The sequence below is a fragment of the Carcharodon carcharias genome, chromosome 9 (assembly GCF_017639515.1).
Source record: "Carcharodon carcharias isolate sCarCar2 chromosome 9, sCarCar2.pri, whole genome shotgun sequence".
Lineage (NCBI taxonomy): Eukaryota > Metazoa > Chordata > Chondrichthyes > Lamniformes > Lamnidae > Carcharodon > Carcharodon carcharias.
In genome coordinates, this window is record NC_054475.1 from 159,279,291 (window position 1) to 159,286,695 (window position 7,405).

Below are 7,405 nucleotides of genomic sequence, written 5' to 3' on the forward strand. Positions count from 1 at the left end.
AACTAACGGCTCTATTAGTATAGCTTTGCGTCTTGGATCATTGAAGCACAATTTAATCCTTTATAGGCATGTTAACTGGAAAGAACAATGTTTTCCTTCTCTAAAGATGCAGCTTGCAAGTTAACACAAAGGTCTGATATTGATAGCAAAATAGTACATTATTATGCTTAAAATATTTATGGGAGAACCAATTAAGCTTATGATCCAAAATAAAATGACTACCAGCTTAAAAAACTCATTATTGATTTTTTTAGGACAGTATATTTGGGTAATAATCACTACATTGACAACCTTACAACTATACTTTCATTAGGATTCATATTGTGAGCACTGAACAAATATTGATTTTGCATTTAGATTCTGACAATGGACCTTAAAGGAATTTTATTGAACATAGTTATTTCATTATAACCATTCAAGATCATTCAGACCAGTTGAAAGCAATAGAAATACCCCATGGAATACATTAAGGGTTATCGATCCCCAATGCAATATTTCACAAGTATCTAGCTGTGTAATCCTTGGCTATATCTTTGCAACAGACATATCTGAAGTATGAAATAAATTAAACGTTTTCAGATTGGATATTCAAATTCGGCTTCTTGACCATTTTTAAAATTTATGATCGTTTTTATTAACCAAAATTATGAACACAAAAGCTAGCATGGAGTTAGGATCAGTACATAAGGATCAGTACATAGTGGGTGGAACCATGTTAAGGTATCAGCAATCTTGCCTGCCAGCTGGAGAGCCAGCAGGACACACGCAGTCTCTTTTTGGGAAAGCCTGCCAAACAACATGCGAATCAGGAAGTGATGAGGCCATTGACAGGCCTTCCCTGGAATCCAGATCCCAGAGGCACCAGTCTTGCTAACCAAGAGCTGCTAGCCAATCAGAGGCCAGCAGCTCCTGTGCTCAGCAACACTACTGGGGAGGCCGTGGCTACTGTTGGAAGGATAGACACTTAGAGTCCCAAGGCCGCGGAGTGACCCAGGTAAGTAATGCGTGAGGGGGGAGGGTTTGCGGGGTGTTGATCCCCAGGAGAGCGGTGCAGGGGGGTGGGCAGCAAGGGAAGGGGTGCAGCTCTCAGTGGGCCTCCCCCTTCCCGATGTCCAGTCCCTCGATGAAGCACTGAGTGCCTTTGTTGAAGGACCCCCACCCCAACCCCACCCTCCCAGAGGCGACAAGCTGGTTGTACAGTTTTACTCGTTGTGCACGCTGCATGGTGACAGGCCTGCCTTCAGCTGGATTAATACCAGCAGCAGCAGAATAATGAGGCCCTTAAGTGGTCATTTATTGGCCACTTAAGGGCCTCATTGACAGCGGGGCAAGTAGGTCAACCATGTGCCTTTCTGCCCAGAACTTAATTCAGGCAGAGGCGACGGGATTCAGGTATACCACCACCCAGCCCAAGTAAATGCCCTTTCAGCACCCGTGAGAGCACAAGATTCTGGCTAGTGAGTGGGTCAAAGAGGACAAGGTGGCAGACAAGTTCTGCTGCTGAGGGTGAGGAACTTGACGGGATGCCACAAGTGAGATCACTGAATGGCCATGTATGCCTAGATGCTGCATTCCAGATCCTAATCACTTGCTACATGAAACATTTTTTCCTCATGTCCCCTATTGTTCCTTTGCCTATCACCCGAAATAAGTGTCCTCCGATTCTCGACCCTCCTGCCAATGGAAACGCTTGCTTCATGCCTAAGCTATCCAGCCCGCTCCTGATTTTGAATACCTCTATCAAATCTCCTCTCAACCTTCTATTCTCTAAGGAGAAGAGCTCCAACCTATCCACATAACTCCTTCATCCCACTGTCGTAAATATTTTCTGCACCTTCTCTGATGCCTTCACATCCCTCCTAAAGCGTGACTAAAGCAGAATGGGGCACAGTGCTCTGGTTCAGGCCGCATCAGTGTTTAATAAAGGTTCAGCACAAAATCCTTGCTTTTGTACTCTATGCTTCTATTTATAAAGCCCAGGATCCCATATGCCTTATTAACCACTTTCTCAGCCTGCCTTGTCACCTTCAACAATTTGTGCACATATACCTCCAAGTCCGTCTGCTCCTTAAGGATTGTATCCTTTAATTTATATTGCTTCTCTTCATTTGTCTTATCAATATGTATCACTTCACACTTCTCTGCCTAAAGTTGATCTGCTAGGTGCCCTGACGTTCCATCAGCCTGTTTATATCTTCTTGTATTCTGTAACCATCCTCTTCACAGTTCACAATTTTTTTTCCACAAGCTTGAACCTCCTTGGAGTAGCAATCGACATCGGATTGCCACTCCATGCCCAATTACTTTCATTGCATTTTTTCCAGGGAAGAATTTTCCCCCCATTAGGGGGGAAGTGCAGGAGCAGGCACGGGCGGGGGTGCCTCCAATCGGCGCCGCCAATCGGAGGCGCGCCGCCATTTTACATGTTCGGGCCAATTAAGGCAAGTCCAGTGTGATGTCCGCCAGGAAGCCGCGGTAGGGGGTGGGGGGGCGGGATTCCCTATGCCGGGAGTACACTCTTGCGTGTATGCGCACTCATCTCCCTGAGGCTAAGTGCTGCAGCAGGGAGATCGACGCCAAATTTAAAAATGAAGGTGCAAAAATAAAATTTCCCTGACATGTCCCCTCATGTGATGTTGTCACGTGAGTTGGGACATGCCCATCACTTTAAATCATACATTTATTAAAATTTTAAAAGGCCTCATGAAACCTCATCCCACCCGTGAATGAGGTTTCATGCTTTTTCAACCTTATGGTTGGACGGGCAGGTCCAATAATTATCTCAATTATTTTTTAAATGGCCTCAATAGGCCTTTGACTGGTCGGTGGGCGCACAGCTGACTCGGCTGCGCCCCCGCCAACCTAAAAATTGAAATGACGTCGGGAGTTCTGGTCCGTGTCACTTTACACATCAGTAAGCGGGGGACCCTACCCCCCTTCCCCCCCCCCCCCCCCCCCCCCCCCCCCCCCGCCGGCTCACCGACCTAAAGATCCTGGCCGCAGTCTTTCTCACTCAACTTTCCGACTCAGGCTTGGCGAGATCCAAGCAATGCAACGCGTCCCCAGGGCCCAGCGTCTGAGTGAAAGTGAATGAGGCTACACCCCCTTTTTTAACGGCACTAGCTGCCATAAACCAGCTAAGTTTAAAGATCCATTGAAATTTAAATGTTCTTGACAGGGGGAAAGTATTTGGATAGTGCCATAATATGGGTTCTTTAGATGCCTCAATAATGAGATCTTGAAACTCATATATGTAAGCAAGAACCTTTTATGTTAACTTTTGCTATTTACAGATTCCAGATTACTGTCATGCATGGCACTGTTACCTCCTTATAGGCCAGTTCCAGAGTGTTCTTTCTAGACTGCTTTCTCAGTCTATTACCATGTGACTCTACGCATCATACCGTGGGTTGTGCCATTCTCCAGTTCCACGTTAACCCTTGCTCTGCCACGTGCCTTTACATTATAATGGCAAGCAGGCACATAGAACATCATACAACATCCCTCTTTCTTCACTAAAGAAAACTTTCTTCCCTCCCAATGCAGTATTACAATATAATCTTTACTTGCTATTCCTTCTGCCCCCACCTCAAGATCTCAAACAGCCTGGTTCATTGAAGACTTCATTTTATCGTGTGTTTTCAAACTTTTGTACTCAGCTTGAATCTTGTGCTTCAAATTTTCCAGTTCAGCTCTGATGCAAACATTTTCCTGTAGAACAGCTTCATTCACTTTTTGTACATTTCACATCTTTTAAGTTACCTCACTCTCCAGTGTCTTCTGTCGCCCTCCCTTTGGGGTCTTTTTTTGCCCGCACTATAGGATATTTTGATATCCTTGGCACTGTAGTGGGAGTTGCCCTCCCCCCGGGGGATCTCTTGTTGCCCTCAGCTGAGTTGTCCTCTTTCTGGGTCCTCTTTATGTCGCTGGCAGAATTGGCCTCTCTCTGGGGTCTCTTCTAATATTCTGTCCATTGGCAGTTTTCTTTTCTTGTAGTTGCTGCTTTGAATGTCGTGAGCGCTTTAAGAGCTGTCGGCGAGGTAACAATTTTCTTCACACGGGCTGTCGCCAGTGGTCGGTTTTCTTTGTTGCAAGCCTCCCTCGCATTTGTGCTTTTGGTGGGCTCTTCGGTGATCATGGGGGCTTTTTAAACACTTTTGAAAACTTCTGCCTTGCGGAAAAGAAAGCACGGCAGTGATCTCTTCTTATTTTGTCCTTTTGCCTCTGCAGGTCCCAGTCATTTTGAACTTAGGGGGCTGTCTACAGCCTGTCAGTTTCTGGTTTTCAACTTATTTAAAAAAAGCTTTCTAAACTTTTCTTTCTTTTTTAAAGAAAGCCACTGCAGCAATTGCTGCCTTTAAACTCTGGAGATTTCTTCTCTTTTCCCAGGCAGTGGGCTCATGGTCTGATCGAGGCCCATTTTTTTTTTTTAAATTTAAAGGGAGAGCACTTTTCTCCTCTGCACTGCGTGCCCATGTTTTTTCTTTCAGGTAGCTTTATTTTTTTTTAGCAGTTTCTTCTTTACTCTGCAGTTTCCTTTCTTAAACTTTTGACTCTGCCAGCCAATTTTGACAGATTTGCTTGTTGATAAACCTTCTTATTTTACTTGCAGCGCTTTTTCAGCTGCCCTCTAAATGCTGAGCCCTGGGACAGCCACCCGTTCTATATTTTGTATTTTGTATTCTTGCTCACCATATTGCAGACAGGTCAGGTTCTTTGACTCTGTGCCTCTCTGGGTCTTGCAATTTCTGCAGTGTTGCTCGATGTCTTGTGAGCTAAGCATCTTAACTCAGCAACTTTTGGGGGGTCTCTCAGCGGACTTCCACTCACTCTGGTGGATTCCTCAACTTCTAAGCCTGCAGTGAAGCTTCTTCAACTTTTGCTTCAAGTTTTCTTCTTAGGTGCACGTCTTTCTAGTTCGGCTTCAGTTGCATTCAGTTTTTCATATATTGGGGTGCTGTTCTGGGTTCATGTATTTAGCTAGCACCTTTCATATCACCATGGATCACCATATCGGATTATGGCACTATCTCTGATGTGATATCTTTTAGGATTGACCATCACTGCCAATCGTGTTGTACTATAGGATCTTTAGTTGTCTCAATAATGATATCTTGAGGCTTGTATATTTAAACATTAACTGTTTACAGATCCCAGGTTGCTGTTTTGCATGGTGTTGTTACCTCCATGCAGACTGGTTCCAGGGAAATGCCCCTAGACTGTTCTCTCAGTCTATTACCATGTGACTCTACACATCATACCATGGGCAGTGCTATTCTAAGGTCCCACATTAATCCTTGCTCTGTCGAGTACCTTTACATTACAATGGCATGCAGGCACAAACAACATCATACAGTGGATAGGATTTAGGGATGGGGGCGACCAGAGGTTGTGGGGGCATTGGAGGTTGGGGTGATCGGAGGTCAAGGGCGATTGGAGGTGGGGGAAGGATTAAAGGTTGCGGGGGAAATGATCAGGTCTTGGAGGATGGGAGGGAGGGTGTCAGGTGTTGGGGCAGTCAGGCCTGCAGGGTGGTATAAAGCCTCAGGTGGGTAGGAGGGGAGGGTGTTGGATCTCATTAGGGATCAGGCCTGTGGGAGCATTTCAGGTATTGGGGGGATGAGCAATGGGAGGGAGGGTGTTGGGCCTTGGAGGTGGGAGTCGGCCCTTGGGTCAGGTCCAGTCGGGCCTAGGGCTGGGGTGGGGGAGGGGTTAAGAGTTGGACTGATCTGGAGGAGCCCCGTGTGGATGTGGGAAATCCTGTGGAGGGGGCTAATGGGTGAATCCTGGGGATTTGGAGGGGTGGGGAGTCTGGTGGGACCCCCCGGGTGGTCAGGGGTGTGGGAGTAGTCCTGTGGGTGGGGTAGTTGGGGACATAGGGTGAGACCCCTGGTGGTTGTGGGTTGTGGGGAGTCTGATGGGGGAGTCAGTGCGGGTTTTAATTCTTCTAACGTTTTCTGGATAACTATTGGTGTAACCCAGTTGGAACCATCGAAGTTGTAACTTAAATTGCATTTTTCGGATGGTTCCCAGTGCAGGTCAAGTGCCTGAATCTGAAGGAGATTCCTCAGCGACTATTTGGGATATCCCCCAAACATGACTCTGGGGAGCTCGGATGTGAAGGCCTAGTGCTTTCAAAAATCTGTGCATGACACAAAACTTGGAATTGTGCCCTGCAAACCCAAGTCTAGGTCACCAATATAGATTTAAAAAAGCAGGGGTCCTAACACGGGCTGCTGTGGAACTGGGCTAAACATTCCTCCAGTCCAAAAAGCAATTTCTCACTGCTATTCTCCTTTCCCTATCACTCAGTCAACTTTGTATCAATTTGCTCCCTGGATTTCAACTTTGATGACAGTGTGCCACTTCAAGAAACACACTTTAGAAGCCCATGTTCACCACATCAACTGCATTACACTCATCAATAAACTGTTACCTCTCTGCCACCTCATCAAAACATTCAAGTTCATGACACATGATTTGCTTTTAACAAACCTGTGCTGGGTTTCCTTAATTAATCCATACTTGTTCAAGTGACTGTTAACTTTGTCCCGTACTATCCCCTCTAAATGCTTTCCCAACACCGAGGTTAAACTCACTGGCCTGTAGTTGCTCAGCTTATCCTCAAACACTTTTTTGAACGAGGAGTAACATTTGCATTTCTCCAGTCCTCTGGCCCCATCCCTGAATTGAAGAAAGTCAGGAAGGTTATGGCCAGTGCGTCTGCAATTTCCACCCTCATTTCTCTCAGTACTCTCATCTGATCCTGTCATAGTGTGTCTCCAGCCTTTCTAATACATTTTCCCTATCAATTTTTAACCCGTTCAGCGTCTCAACTGCCTCCTCTTTCACAATGACTTTGGCATCATTTTCTTCCTTGGTAATGATAGATGCAAAATACACATTAATACCTCAGCTATGCCCTCTGCCTCCATGCATAAATTCCCATTTTGGTCCCTTATTGACCCCACTCCTGCATTTACCACTCTTTTACTACTTAAATGGCTATAGGAGACTTGGAGACTCCCTTCTATTTTCGCTGCCAGCCTCTTCTCATACTCTCTCCCCCCTCCTTTCTTTCTCTTTTTCTCGTTTTTTTTTTAAAAATGAAAGGACATGTAGGCTTTGTCCAAATTCTGGATCCTGACATTACATCAGCTGGTTCAGCTATGTTAAATGAGAACAGCATCAAATCATCATGACCCAGCATACTTTGTGGATGCATCTACATGTGCCTATAACTCCAGAGAAAGACACACGGTCCATGCAGGTAACCTGTCCCCAGGAAAAATCGACCAAATTTCATGCCTCTTACATTGTTTATTTTAAGCAAATTAGCAACATCCTTAAGATACTACACAAAAGAATTTGATGAAAGAAAATTAAACCTCTTCTGAGCTCAGTT